At 34.0% G+C, this 16,867-nt stretch overlaps 1 long non-coding RNA gene across 2 annotated transcripts; it reads left to right on the top strand.

The window, feature by feature from the left end:
• The first annotated feature begins 8,064 nt into the window (after positions 1-8,064).
• Positions 8,065-9,443, top strand: LOC108451957 (uncharacterized). 2 transcript variants are annotated; one of them, XR_001866329.2, is made up of 3 exons: positions 8,159-8,403; positions 8,628-8,707; positions 9,000-9,443. It is a non-coding gene; the product is annotated as an uncharacterized LOC108451957 (long non-coding RNA). The 2 variants fall into 2 exon arrangements; XR_008283343.1 differs by having other exon boundaries at positions 8,065-8,403; positions 8,628-9,443.
• The last annotated feature ends 7,424 nt before the right edge of the window (positions 9,444-16,867 follow it).

Raw genomic sequence — 16,867 nt, forward strand, 5'->3', positions numbered from 1 at the left:
TTTAATCAAATTATAGTACGAAGAGTTAAAAGAAATTTTTTTGATAAACTATACTAAAAATAATAAGAAAGTAAATAAATGAAAAACAAGAAATAAAATAATTGAATATGTATCAAATCTAGGCATGGGTGATTAGCTTGCTTTTGTAGTCATAATTAACTATCGTCTTGGGCTTTCTTGTTCAATCAACTAGTTAGTACCCCAACAAGATCTTTCGATACATCCACTGAAATACTGAGTCAACAAGAACTACTTATCTTCTGACCTTACAATCTAGATCAGTTCAGGGTTAAGGTGTTCATGGATAGGAAATACCAAATTTAAGTTAATTCCCACCTTGATGACTTCCTAGGGCCGCCAGGCCTAAGGTTTAGATTCTTCTTTTCTTGAACAGCTGATCTGTTAAGAAATTCCTACAAAATACTTACTTATTCATACCTCCACTCGCAAATCCCCATAGGAGAATTGGTTCCTCCTGGATATAGTAAACAATATAAACTTGATGGAAATATTAAACATAAAGAATAATTTAAGAACAGAGTTCAGAAGAAGCCTAATTTGTATTGAAATTAAACACAGAATCCTCACATAGTTTGAAAATAATTCCAAAATTTGATTTCTCCACAAAAGTAAATAAAATGAACAGAAATAAAATCTAGAACATAAGAAAAGGGAAAAATTAAACAGTAAATCTAAATAGAAAATTATACAATTTGAATGGTGTCTGTAACATGTGCTAAATGAGCCTATTTATAGACTTTAGGTGGTTGTTGTCCTTAAACCTAGGTAAGTTTCCGTCATCATGCTTAATATTTGATTGTGCAAACCAAAATGCCTTTGGCTCATTATAATTTCCTATATAGAGGTGATGTCGGGGCAGACTGGATCCTGTGTCGCATCATCAAGAGCAGTATGATTAGCTTCAGGGTGTCTTCAGGGGTATGTCGTGACATCCTTAGGTTGTGTCATGACATTGAAGGTTATCTGTAACACCCGTACCCGAGTCCGTTACCGGAGTCGAATACAAGGTGCACACAGACTTAACTTAATTGTTTTCACAGTCCATAAAAAAAAAATTTCCAGACAAGCTGGTTACTGCATCACTGTTGCCTTAAAAATCATATCTGGAGTTTCAAAACTCAAAAATCAGTTTAGTAATTTTTCCCTGAAACTAGACTCATATTTCCATCTACATATTTTTTTCTATAATTTTTGGTTGGGCCAATTAGTACAGTTTATTAGTTAAAGTCTCCCATGTTACAGGGGTCGACTACACTGACCTTCGTGCGTTACAACTTGAATATATCCCTGTGAAGGGCTTCAATACTGATGACGTTTATTTATATAGAAACTAGACTCAAATAGGAATCTATACATATATGGTATGACTCCTAATTATCTCTGGTTAATTTATAATGAATTTCCAAAGTCGGAACAGGGAATCCAGGAACCGTTCTGGCCCTGTTTCACGAATACTTAAATATCTCTCAATATACAACTCATATGACCGTTTCGTTTCTTCCATATGAAATTAGATTAATCAAGGCTCATTTACATAATTTATTCACTATTTAATTCCACTCCTGCTATTTTTAGTGATTTTTCACATCCACACCACTGCTACTGTCAGCATCTATTACTAAAACAAACTATGCCTATTTCATGACTTTTCCTTGATTTAACTAATAATTCATCATGCATGTCCCAAATTATAACCATGATTTGTGTCCAAACATTACAAAACCAATTCCAATCGAACATTTACGCCATTTTCGCATGGCTAAAAGTTTACATACCAAATTTCAACAAAGCATAACAGTCTATACATGCCGAAATGTACTCCTAGACCAACTACGAAGAAAATACCAAAAGTTGTTAGCCGGTGTGATGACTTGATGACGGTCCCGAATACGCAAAAGGTTGAGTCCAAGAAACCTAAAATAGGTGACAAGCAAACACCGAATGAGTATATAACTCAGAAGTCATAAGCAATGCACTACCAACTATTAATAACATTATCGCAAGAGGAAACAAAATGGAGCGAGGCTAATTACTCCATTCAAACCGAACTATACCATAGTTCCTTAGACCTTTCAATTCAATCTCATACCAAGTTACACATTCACATTCCATATACTAATCAATAGGATATTTGAAACATTTTTATACACCATTTTGTTTTCGTTACAATCATACATCTACATGACCTTTCACTTATTCCACGATAATTCTTATGTACGTGACTTCAATTCAAATTGTCACATAGGTTCGAAACTTACCAAGCTCAACTCCAAATATAAACATAGCGCCTATTAGCCATGAACTCAAGGTACTTACCCGATCCACTGTCCGTGATTGACTCAATAATGTCGCACACTCAGTGTCAATAGTGATTCAAAAGCATATAGTGAGTCCGCACACTTAGTGCTATATAATCAACTCGCACACTTAGTGCTATATGATCAAACTCGCACACTTAGTGCTGTACAAATTTTAAACCCGCACACTTAGTGCCATTCTCATGATCACAAATGTTTATACCCGCACACTTAGTGCCGAATCAACAACTCAATACATCTCACCTCTTTTCTTTTCATTCAATACTTTCATCACCACATACATACATGTATATAAATTTATCATTCCTTTCGGCATAATTACATAGACATTATGTCTGTTTAAATCAATACAAAATATATGCTTAGTGACCTACCTTGTGTGGTGTAAAATAATTCCAAGTCGGCTACTCGATGACCTTCGATTTCCCCTTGTTGGACGCCTCTCCTTTAGGATCTTGAGCTTAAACAAATAAATTAACTCATTCAACCGCTTTGCTACACATATTGATATTCACAATTTAATGATTTTATGACATACGGAACGGCATGGTAAAAATTTTTATCTTGCTACCTCATGCTCTTAGCTATTCGGCTCATAACCATATGCTATAGCCCTACTATCAATAATCCAATCACACATGCATATATATACATATGGCCGAATGTACAAAGCATAGACTCATCATCACCTATGCTCTTAATGTGATGGCCGAATATGCATACATGTATATACACTATTAATCAATCACTAACATTGCACTTCACCTTAATAGCTAGCTTAGCAAACCTCGATTTAACACATAGTTGTTCATAACACAACTTAAGCATACTCTCCATTCCATCAATTCCAAAACTTAATGTCTTACTCAAAAATGCTAAAAAGAAAATCCAAGAGTCATCAATCCACCATCACATGTATCATTAACAAGCTTCATATTTAGCATGCAATGACATTAACACAAAATCTACCTTGGCGAATATCATCCCCATGATATAGCAAAGTTTTGAACCATGGACTAATTAGAACTCAAGCTAGCAACTAAGAACATGCATGAATCTCATGGCACAACCTCAAACATACCTTAATCTAGACACAAGTATGGCCAAACCTCCTCCTAATCCTCTTCCAAACCAAGCATGAAGCAAGAACCCTTCCTTCTTCCTTAAAATTTCAGCTCAAAGAAATGAAAAAGGATGAACAACAAATTTTTTTCTTCTCTTTTCTTCAACTCACGGCAAAAGGGGGACACTCACCATCTTCTTTTTTTTTTGTTCCCTTTCATTATTAAATTTCCATGCTCATTATTTTATTTTTTTCTTACATACACCATTGTCCCAACATGTTTTATGACATGTTTTACCCATAATCCTTGTCATGGCGGCCACTAGCTATTAGGGGGAAATTTGACATGCAAGTCCCCTTTTGATTACATGCACTATTAGGTCCTTATAGATTAGCCTATCACATTTCAAAAGTGTCACACAAGTCCTAATAACTGAATTCACATGCAATCGACTAAATCGAAGCTTGAAATTTTCACACATTCATAAATACATATTCTAGACAATAAATATTACGTTCAAACATTTCGGTGACTCGGTTTAGCGGTCCCGAAACCACTTCCCGACTAGGGTCAATTTTGGGCTGTCACATTATCTCTGAATTCTTCGATTATGCTCTCTATGTTGCGACATCTAATGCTTTGTGTTGCAACCTAACCAATAGTATTGAGTTAGAACACCTTCAAATGGTCTCCTATACGCTTAAAAAGTATATTAGCTCACCCTTAGGCCTCATTCGGCCCCTAAGGTCAATAAAAGACTCAAATTACATATTTTATTGAATTTAACTAAACTTATGAAAACATAATTAAAAATTTATTAAAATGCTTATGTTCAAGCTCTTAAAGTGAAAAAACTAGTTTAATCTGCTACATCGAATTATGAAAGATCAAACACAAACTAGGATTTTGAAGCAAAATTGCTCAAAATAGAAAATGATGTGAGGGAAAGGACTCGAATTCAGATCTTCAAAGACAACTCCATCGCTACTTATCCATAAGACTAAATACTTATTATTATCTAATGTACAAAGATAACTTTTAAAAATCAAGGCATGACCACTCTTAGTTCACTTACCCTAATTGCTACTAACCTGATTTTTGGGATGTGACAATAATTATGCCGACTACATTAGTGGAGAGAAATTATTGAGTTCAACATATGAAGACCATTATTAAACCTTAGGATTGTTTTACTTAATTAAAAAAAAGGAAGAAAAATTGAATGGTAGGATTTACGCATGACTTGAAAAAGCATGCGAATTACGAGTTATGCTAACATCTTCTTTTACTTGATATAAAATTTTGAAATAATAGTTACATACGAGCAACTTATTAGCAAGAAGAGTTTATGGGCTTAAATTTGTTAGTGCATACTTATGTGAAGAATTGATTCTGCTTAAACATTATGTAAGATTGCTCTTTGAAATCTTTGTGAACTTGTATAAAAGTTACTCGGTACGAGCAATGAATTATGTTTGGGGTGTGATAACTCTAAATTATATAGACTTTTAGAACACCTTTTAACTAGGGATTTATGCAAATTTCGAGCATTTTGATAAGAAATTTTGTATTTTTAGTACATGTTTGAGAAATTGGGAAAAATTGAAGTAAGATTGTAATTTTAAGTAATTAAATGATAATTTTACATAATTTTACTTTAATTTGCTACATTTTGTGAATTACATAGTTTTTGCTAAATTGTTGTAGCTTGGTACACTAACGTGCTGGATGTTTAAAGCCATTATGGATGACACATGGACATGAGTTGAATATTAATTAGCCTGGGATAGCAAAGATTAAATATTGGACTCAAGGAATTAATTCTAACCCAGCTTGGAAGTGGGTTGATGAAAGGAACAAGTCTGCTCTTCATATTAAAGCCAAAACTGTCCATTAAGGGGGAAAGAGTTCAAATTCGTCAATGAGCAGCCCAACTAGCTTTGGAATAATTAATTAAAGGCTGCTACATGTGTAAAAGAAACAAAAAAAAAACCTCAAAAAAATCCCCATGGTTTTCATCCAACCTTTTTCCTTTAATCAAGCAAGAATCAATGTAAAATCAAGCAAAAATCAACCTCTCTTTCCAGAAATTATGGTTGGCCATGCATGAGAGACTTTCAAGGGATGTTCATGCTATTTTTATAAAACTCTCAAGCCTTCCCTCATGTATAAATATCACCCTTCATTCACCTCTCAACACACTTATTCACTCACCACTCTCTCTTCCCTCAACATCATCATTCTCCTTTCTCTCCCACGCCTAAGCCTTCCATTTTCTCTCATCTTCCAATTTCTCTCTTTGAGGGTTCACCTAGTAAGCAATTTTTGAGTTGAAGCTCTCACGACCAGCCACCTTGAGGATTAGTTTGCATCAAAGCAACAACAGAATTAAGAGGAAACCACCACGAGTAGTTTTCAGAGAAACACTGAAATCTTCTTAGAGTTTTCTTCCTTTCTTTTTAAATTGTTCTAAGTTGAAAACTATGCTTGCAAATTACTTGATTGATGTTCAAGTAATGATGATGATTTAATTTTTTTTTCTATTAGAATGATTAAAATTTCTTGGTTTATTTAGTTCACATTATGTTTATGATGTTTTATGCCTCAATTATTTATGCTTCCAATTAAAATAATGTAGGTTTTTCATGCATTAGTATATGTTTGAATGCATTAGAATTAATTGCTTAATTAGAATCGGATGGTGATTAATGGGCACAATATTTGGAAGATACATGTTTAATCTATATTCGACAGAATTAGGTTAAAGGTTTGTAATAATTTGAAAGAACCCTATTACCTTACATAACTTTGGATTTATGTGATTAAATTGTTTCAAGCAAAGATATCCTTGTTACTTTGCATAAATTCTAAAGAATGGTGGCTTAAAATATAACCCTTAGTTAAATTTTGACATAGACATATGCAAGTTTTTCTAAGTGATAAACATAAAACTTCGACAGAAGCTTATGAATATTAGATTCCAAGTTAATAGATAATCGAGTTGCTATAGACTTTTTTCTGGAACATTTGTTAAGCATAATTGTGAATGAATTAAATCAAGAGTTGTAATTGTTTTAGCTTATTCATGTTATTGTTGTTATGCCTTGTGAATTGTTGTTTAAACATTTCATTACATTTTATTTCATTCTCATTTGCAGATAAGTTGTTAATTTAAGTTAATTAGAACATCCATCACTTTCACTTATTTTATAACCAACTTGGTAATTATTAATTTTACAATTGATGATTATCAATACAGTCCCTGTGGGATGATACTCATTTTACTCACTTATTATATGATAACGATTGCGTATACTTGCACATTTCATCGCGAACCAATGCTCAAAATTAATTGTGCATAATAATGCTAGCTCTGGTATAGGCATAAATATTTATCACTTCAAGTATTTTTATATTAACCGAACTGTGATGCAAATGTAGATCTTAGTGACAGTGTATAAGTTCTACCATGAAAATTTTAGTTCCTTAGAAAGAACTAAGCATGCATGAGGATTTAAGCCTTTAGAATTGACTTGATAATCTCCTTGAGATGAAATCCTAGGAGGCGTAGCAATTTAAAAATCGTTTGAGCCCTTCAACCCTACCTTAACAATTATTATCCCTAGAAAATCCAATTTGAGTTGTATGGTTTGTCGTTATTGATTAAACCATGTATTAAGTAGTCACCCCTTATTTGAGAGCTTGACTTTATTTGTCACCAAATCTTAAACTCAGTTGTCTTGAATATTTTATTTTTGTGTTTAAGTTTGAGGGAGTTCAGAGAGGGGAACATGATCAAGAAATTATCTCCGATTCGATTAGTTCTTATGCTATAAAAAATAAAAATAGTTTGTGAGCATATGATTTTAAGAGTTAGGTAATTTTAGGAGATAGTTGCAACACTCGTATATTAAACCTCATTCTTATTTATTGGCGAGATTCAAATATGCAACCAATTTTCGTTTGTAAAATTACCCCTTAATATGTATACAAATAATTGGTCTTACATATTCAATACTAAATATGTAAATTAAATTAAAAATAAAAATTATTAGGTTCTATTAAAAATAGCTTTTATTAAAAAATATAGGAACAAAAATAAATTTTATAAAAATATTACTTGAGTCTCATATTACTAATTATCAATATAAAATAAAATATAATTACATATAAATAATTGCAAACTTTAAAACTCGAACTTGATTTTTGAAGTATAAAATGAAAAGCAAATATGTTGGTACTCAATTGTTGATTTCTAACAACTTTTTTTTCTTTCTTGGTTTTATAAACCAATTTTTTCTCTCCCATATTGTTAAAAAGAAAAACTTTAGCTTTTTTTTTGTTTTCTCCCCTTCTAATAAACAGAAATTTTTGTCACACCCAAATTTTTAAATCTATAATTTTGAGTGTTTTTGAACCAAAGTGATTGGTTTTAATCGAGTATTTTGGTTGTCAAATTTTTTTACCAAGTAGGATCAGTAAGAACCTTGTTGAGCTCGTCTATTTCACAAGATTTTAGTCTAGTTTAAAATTTTAACACTTCCTCGCTAACCATTTGACGGTTGTCTAGCCATCTTGCGAGCTTCTACCTCACATTCAGCGAGCTCGTCGCTATCGCTATGCAAGCTTTTCGGTTCACCTTAACATCTCGCGATGAGTAGGACACGTTTCAAGGTATGTGTTAGGCCTAGGGAAGAGAAACGTGTCATGGCACCTAATGGACCCTTAATAATAGTAAACAACTAGTGAATTTGTGTGTGCATGTGTTGTGATTGGTGGTTGGCCAAGAGCATTGATTGGTTAAATTGTTTTCATCTTAATTTATTTCAAGAGTGGAACAGAAGAAGGGTCAGGGGAAAGAAGAGGAGAAAAACTTCATTTCCTTTTTTTGTTTTTTCCTTTGTTCTTTTCGACTGGAATTGGAGAGAATAAATCCATTTGCATGAGGGAGAAAACTATGGTCTTGGCTTGCTTGGAAGTTGTTCTTTCGAGTGTTACTGGTAATTTTCGTAAGCCCACTCTTGGTCGTAGTTGTTATTTAATTTTGTGGTAGGAATTATTGTGGAGATTTTATCCGAAAGTTTATGGAGTGGGGAGGAATCTCCCTTCTAGTTGTAAATGATGCATGTTACAGTAGTTGTTAAATTCTCATTTTTCATTAAAGGAGTCTAGTTGATGTTGTGGTGTTTTCCAATTTGTAACTATGAAAATTGAATGTGTTTAGCCAAAGAAGTGGGGGGAAGGTCCTAGTGGAAAAGCGAAGCAGCTCGTTGGGTAGATAGAAGCGTCCTTGGAAGATTTTTGGTGAGTTCTTTTAACTTTTGTGCTTGATAAATTGAAGAACTAGCATAAAGGTATCGACTGTCCAGGTAAAGCTTAGTGATGTCTTTAGTTTACTGACTGTATGTTGTTTAAGTTTGTTTGAAGTTTAAATCCAACAATTTGTTAGCATCTACTGTTAGTCATGTTAGCAATCTACGTGAGTTGACCATTGGTTGTAATTTTTTCATTCAAGTGATTGCTTGTTTATTGGTAAATGTGCTTTCTGTGAATGTAAGTGTAAAGATCGTAATGGTTAAACCTTCCTTTGTGCTAGTGACTCGTATTTGAAGACGGATGAATAGAGGGAATTGAGGTGACTGTTGAAGTGTGTTTGTGATGGAGAATTGAATTGTTCTATGAATGGAGAATAATGATCTGATATGTTTTTGCCTCCAGTAGGGCAGATAAATGCGAACCGTGATTGGAAAAAAACCCCATCCTTGCGGAGGAACACAATGTGTTAAAATTTCAAGGTCTGTAATGACTTAGCTGAGGGATAGTTTGTTATGAGTTGTTTCTTTATTGGAAGAAGAGACAATGGTGGGAAATGTTGGCAAGCGTGACTCCAAAATAACATGTAGATTGGGAGTTCTTTTTAATGAAATTAAGAGAGAAATATGTAAATTTTATGTATGTGGAACAGATAAGGAAGAATTTTTATATCTTAGACAAGGAAAAATGTCAGTAATGGAATACAAGCAAGAATTCGTCAGACAAAGTCGATATGTGAGGGATATATTTCAGACCGAAAAAGCCTCTATGTGATAAGTTTGTGTCATGCCCCATGTTTTTATTTATTATTTCGTCACTTCATTGAATAAGCTAGTAAGTGGTGAAGTGGTAAAAGGCCTAATTTAATTTCTAAAGATCTTAGGTTCAATTACTATCTTTCAATTTTTTTTTTAATTTTAGAATGTAAAAGGGGATGGTCAAATCCCTTTAGTCGTCCACCTCACTTGCCTTATAGGCAAGGATTCCTTTCCTTTTCTTTCTAGTCAACTTACCTTACATAGCCCCCTTTTCCCATGATCCCTTTTTAGTGCCTTTGTCCCCCCTATTGTCATTTTCTCTCCCTTACCATACCTTGGTCAATCATGCACCTAAACACCCCCAAAATTTCATTTTTATTTTTTATTCTTTTCCTCTATCTTTTTCTCTTTTCCTCCTTCAACCACCATTGTTTTTTATTTTTGCCACCACATCACCACCGTTGACCACCACTTCTTCACCAAATCACCACCACATCACCCCCAAAACCTCTCCTCTCTTCCACGCCTCCTCCTCTCTCACCACAACCGCGTCACCACCGCACCATCATAGTACCTCCACCGCCATAAATCACCATTTCTCGTTGATTTTTATCTTCTATCGGTTTCTTTCGTTAAAATCAAACTTTTAATCCTCCTCTCTTGTTTTTCATAGACTACACATGATTCTAATATCTACTCATTTTATTTTATTTTGAATGACGAGTTCGCTAGATAATCTTCCATTGTAAATGAAGTGTCGTAGAACCAAGGACTCCTCTAATTCTTGAAACTTTTGTAAGAAAACTTTGAAGTGCCAATATTGATATTTTCCTTTCATCTCTTAGGGCCGAAACTGATAATGTTTTTATGCACTTGTGAAGCATTCATATTCATGGTGCTCAAATTCGTGTTCTTGCCTTAAGAGAAAGTACTCTCACTTGGAAGATAGATACGTAAGTCTACTCATTTGACTTTTGGAATGAGACTTCAATGGTTTATTCTTAGAATTTTAACATATTATTAATTTATTAATAAAGGATTTAAGACAGGATTTCTTCCCTTGGAGTTGGAATCAGATTTGGGTTCGAGTTATCGGATCTACCAATCAAGGTGTGGGTTTAATGTATCAAAAAAATAATTATGGAATTAATTATTAAAATGATATTAAATATATATTAAGATTTAATCTTTGATAAAAAAATTTATATGTGTGAAATGTTGAGAATACATTAAGTAGTTCAACGGGATGCTAAATCCAAAAGAAAAAGGGAAACACAAGTATTTTGATCTGTCTATTTTGGTGATTGTATGCTATAAGCAATGTGATTAAACAATTAATGTAAAATGATGTGCATAGACCAATTCTCATGACACGTGATTTTATGGCGAAATTGATTATGCACGATATATTTTTAATCATGCCACTGTTATTAATTGATATTTAATTTGCATGTTAAGCATGCCGACTATGATAAACTAAGATCTAATTTGCATGCTAAGCATGCCGACTATGTTGATCTTAGATTTGATTAGCATGATAACTTTACCTACTAAAAAATATTGTTCATATGTCATATCACAAGCATGGGGTTGGGATGAATATGAGAGGAGGAAGAATTTGGCAGTTTTACTGCAAAATTAAATCGCTTTTCCACAACACTATTGAGTGGCTTTTCCACAACATATTTGAGTGGTTTGACCACAACAAGCAGCTTGTCTGGGACATTAAGTGGCTTAGCCACAATGTGGTGTGTTATTAGATGGATGAGTTCTGAAGAACTTTTTATTGGTGTGTATCGGAGATGGATAGTAATGTTTTTGAAAACTTACACTGATTTCTAAAAAAGTTGCATCAACATTCTCATGCACCTTGTTATATGTGAAATTATGTTAATTATATATGTTGCCATAATTATGATATGTATGACTTGATTACTGTTTCTTTTATATTGAATTCACATGGGGCTTTTAGCTCACTCCCTGAAATTTCTGACTTTTGAGATAACCCACAAGGTTAGAACATGGGCTAGGCTTATGGAGGAGGACTCAGGTATTTTTGCGAATAAATTTCTAAAATTTATTATCAGTATTTTTGGGACTGTTTTGTTATTATTATTTGCAGATTGTGGTATGAACATTTATTTTGGACATTTTGGGATATTGTGCATGATTTGGTTCGAAAACATTATTTAAAATGGTTTAATTAAATCAATATGGAAAATTTGAATTTTCAAAACAACAATAATTTTGAATTAGAAATTTATTACAAAAATCAAGCATATGTTTTATGAGAATTAAACTAATTTGTTTAAAATTCCAATATTTTATCCAATGACGATTTTTAGTCAACAAACAAATTTTTGTTAAATTTTCCACTGTAAGAAATTCAAGTTAAGATGTTAACTTTAAATATTCAAATTTAGACTTTTTCAAATTTATTTGTTTTTTGAAAATATCTTTCCAAGAAATTCAAAAGGTTTTACCTTAGTTTTTCTCAAGCAAAACAACTCACAGATTTTTATTTTATTAAAGGAGATAACGACATTGAATCCAAAGTAGCTAATCGTTTTTTGCGTCATTAACATGGCTAATGTGATCTTCGAGATTCAGCCATAATGTTTAGGTCGGATTTAGGAGATTATAGTTTGAGTGGGGCTTAAGAGACGAAATTTCTACTCTAGTAGAAACTTTAGAAGTTCAGAGTTTAGCAGCTATGATCGCTAAGGCTCACAAAATGGAAATGATTTTTCAAGACAGAAGTGGAGGGCAGGAGAGAGAAAGAAGTGAGTGTGAGAATGTTGAGCTGCTCTCTGCCACAAGTTTTAAGAAACCTGAGGATGTGAGAAATTTCTCCCATGAACCAGCAAGAGGGTCTCAAATGATGGGAATCCGCTACGGTAGTAATGAACATCGAACCACATCTATGGCGAGTTCTGGTGGATCGAAAAATATGAAGACCCCTCTTTGTAATACTTGTGGAAGAAACCATACAGAAATTTGCTAAAATGCGATGAAAATTTGTTATAATGAGGGTCGCTTGATCATTTGGTTCGAAGTTGCCCAGCAAGGATTGGAGGCTAATCTGAGTGATTAGTTCAAGCAATTAACAAGAATCAATGTGATACAAGAACAAGGACTACTATAAGACCGAAATCTAACCTGGGAATTCCAAGTAGAAGTTCTGCTATGACTAGCTCAAGAGTATCGGCCAATGCTTATGATTTGAGAACTCAAGAAGATGTTATACCTAATGTTAAGAATTTCATGGATGGTATTCCTCTTTAGGATAGGAGATTTGTAACATCCTGCCCGACGTAGTCCTTATTGGTGTTTTGTATGGGCAGATTATTGGCTATGTATAAGCTAGAAAAGGCTGATTTACGCCCTATCCACCAGTGTTCTGTTAGTGTTTGTTGTCGTGCCATGATTGGCAAACTATTTAACTAATCAGGTAGGTCTATAATGACTTAGTTGAGGGATTTGTCTTTCGGTGAAGTATAGGTTTCAGGTCTATATGTCTTAGCGTGGTCATTGTGGGGAAACCACCAATCAACAAATTTTCTTGGTAAGTTTTGTGTGACGGACACTTCTACTAGTGGTGTATTGTTAGGTTGTGGACCCGATGGTTTTTTGTATGAGCACGTAAGTATATTGTACAATTTTATTTAGTTTCTTGTCAAGATCCAGTTAGAAATGGACTAGAGTGCAATAGATATTTACGGTCGGATTGCCTAGAAATTATTATGTTGGCCACAATGGAGTGATAAGTCAGCTCTACATGGATAGCCATGTGTAAGTTATTGTGAGAGCTGTGTGAGCTATAAATATCACTAGGGCTGTTATATTGGGAGTTCTTCCTTTCTTTAATTTTACCTTGCTTTACTCTAGTACCCCATCCAAGAAGGAATTCTTCATTGGAGAAGGACCAACAAGTGTTCGAATAATAGGGAAAGGTTGTGGAGTGTAGTGAAGGCCTTGGTGTAACCAACTTCATTGAATTTTTCTATGAGTATCCAGACTGTATTAATCTTCTCTAAGTTTCCTCCTAATTAAGGTATATTGCTAAAATCTAGTTTTCATAGTTTAGAATTCAGGTGAAACCATCTTCATGAAAAATGGCAAGTTGTTGCATATAATTATCTACATGTGCATGTCAGTGACAGAAAATAGACATGATTTCCTTTGTGCGTAAACTTAGTATCTAGATAAAATAGGCCACTAGTATGTAACACCCCTAAGCCGTATCCATCACCGAAATAAGGTTACGAGATATTACCAATCAATACATAGCTTATAGTATTCATTCTCATACATCATTCAATACAATCAAATTGTCCCTTATAAGGGCCTATGAGGCCATATACATGCTTTAGAAGTGGTTCGGGACTAAACCGATAACATACAAAAATTTTGGAAAACTTATAAATTTTCAATCATACAAGGGTCACATGCCCGTGTGAATAGGCCATGTGCCTCACAAGGCTAGTAGACACGCCCATGTCTTAGGCCATTTGAAAATAGGGCATATATACTGACTTGCATCACACGGTCAAGGATACGCCCGTGTGCCAAGCCATGTGAAAACTAGAGGGCATTTTGACTTGGGTCACACGGTCAACCACACGCCCGTGTGTCTAGCCCATGTGCCTTTTGAAATGGCCACACACGCCCATGTGCTAGACCGTGTTCCATTTAAGGAGGTATACTGACATATGTCGCACAGCCAGTCACACGCCCGTCTGTGAAGCCGTGTAGAGTATACTGACTTCAACTCAATTTCAACACCAAGGACACACGGTCGTGTAACATGACCGTGTGTCTCACACGGCTGAGACACATGCCCGTGTCTCTGTCCGTGTGGACAAAAATAGGTCATTTGCAAACCAATTTGCCACCCTTTTTGCACATACCTGCACAAGCTTATACGGTACCATTTTAAGTCACAAAAATGTAGCCAAAGTTCATCAACCAATCCACAAGTATGCCAAATCCCTTTCAACCATGGCATATCATTGATAATTAACCAAAATAATTTAACCATCTAGCCATCATAAAAACCATACCAAGCTTACCAAAACATAAGGCATTATAAACCAACTTACATGGCTAAAAACATACCAAACATTTACATCATTTACAAGCCAACTCTCATGGCTAAATTTTCATAACTCAAAACATATCACAACAACACTATCCTATACATGCCATATACCATATTTACAAAACATCAAAAGTACCAACAAGTTGATCGATAGTGTAACGGTGTTCCTGATGATCCTCGAGTCCGAGCTAGCTTTGATTATCTATAAAATAGGGAAAGAACACACAAAGTGTAACACCCCTAACACCGTCCCGTTACCGTAACAGGATTACAGAGTATTACCCGTCATTACAGTACATTTTCACAAAAAAATAAGAATAAATGCAATATCATACATCTAAATATAGTCTTAATGTGCCCATGGTACTTAATAAGTACAATTAAACAAACTAGGGCTCGATCGGAAGCTTAGAAAAATTTTCGTGAAATTTTAAAGTTTCCTATCTGGAATAGTACCACACGCCCATGTGGCTTGTGTGACACACTCGTGTGGCTGATGTGACACGCCTGTGGAGGGCTAACCGTATGGCTCACACGGCCTGGACACGCTCGTTTCCTCTACCCGTGGAGCTCTCTAACTTGTAGCTTAGAAATCAACTAATTTTACACGACCAAGGTACACGCCCGTGTGCTCAGTCCATGTGGCAACCTGTTTGTAGCATTTTAGGTGCAAGGGACACACGGCCTAACAACATACCCGTGTGCAAGCCGTGTGTCTCACACGGTCTGGTCTCATGCCCGTGTGACAAACCGTGTAAACTCAAAATGAATCTTATAGTTAAAATTTACCAACCCTACAAACTTTAAACATAAACAATTTAATAATCAATCATTCAACCAATCCAAAATTTGATAAAACACATTTAATACTCATTAAACCATCATATCATAGTCTAACACATATATTCAATAACCCTTAAACAAAACTACTTCAAAATTTACACTTAGGTACCTTCCAATTCAATTAAAAAAGGACTATATTAAAACACACTCAATACATTCATTATCTATCTAATCACATTCTTCACTAATATTTCTTATAAACAAAATAAAATAAAACAACCTAGGTACATGCCATTCTTCAAAGTAAGATACATCACCAAGTATTTGAGTTCGGGAGTTGACTTGGATGCTGAGACGTTATTTACTTTGTACCTAACCTGTGCACGGAAACAAACCGTATGCTGAGTATGCACTCAGTGGTATTTCTATAAACTAATACTTTAAACAATAATAAGCCATGTATATGCATTGTAACTCAAAATTTTTGCTTTCATAATCTTAGCAACTTAATTTCTTGCCTTCATTTTATAGCTCTTAAATGTAGTTAAGCAATTCTTTATATATTTCATATCATTCGATACTTTTCAACAATTGTATAATAGTCACAGTCACATAATCAATAGCAGTCAGTCTCCAGTACTTTCATTTACCCCTATTAACATAACTCGGACCTGGACGGATACATGGATCCAACTCACACACCGGGATATCATACAGTGTTTCATCGACCAAAGCCAGAATACACCGTAAAGGTAACAGTAACAGTAATAGTCAGGTACGGAATACCTCTTCGGAACGAATCTGAAACAGTAATAGTAGTCAACACATATAGTTCTCATCGACAGAATACCCCTAAAACACTTCCAATCCTATGACATGCCAATTATATTCGACTAGCCCGACACTGTTAATAGGGTATTCAAATCATTTCGTTTTAATACAAAAACTGTAATAGTTTTCATCATATCATTCGTTATTCATTTTAACAATTAAGAATAGCAATTACATTGTACTAAATTATTAAGCATAGTTTATAGAAATACAAACCAAAATTATCAAGTTTACTCGATATCCTCGTTCACTTTCTCCTTTCCCTTTTTCGATGGCGTTTTCGGTGCTAAGTTGGCTACATAAAATTTAACATTTAAAATTATCAATGTATGTTATTTAATAACACACTCTTTTATTTCCATGTAACTTTTACATAAATTCCAATTTAGTCCTTCCACCATAACCATTCTTTTTCTTCAAAATAAATCCTATATTTTCATTCAATTATCACTTTAGAATATTCAACTCTTAAATTTTACAGCATAAAACATTAATTCTACAATTTACACAATTTAGTCCCTACTATAACAAAGCTTATATCTCTCTTTACAATTTAATCCCTCCCACTTCTAACTTGAATTTCTATCATTTAATATCATAATTCATCAATTTATACAACTTAATCAACATCTAAAAATTCATTAACTTTTATTTTTTAACATAACTCAAGTAGAGTTT

This window comes from Gossypium arboreum, chromosome 5 (genome assembly GCF_025698485.1).
Source record: "Gossypium arboreum isolate Shixiya-1 chromosome 5, ASM2569848v2, whole genome shotgun sequence".
Classification (NCBI taxonomy): Eukaryota; Viridiplantae; Streptophyta; class Magnoliopsida; order Malvales; family Malvaceae; genus Gossypium; species Gossypium arboreum.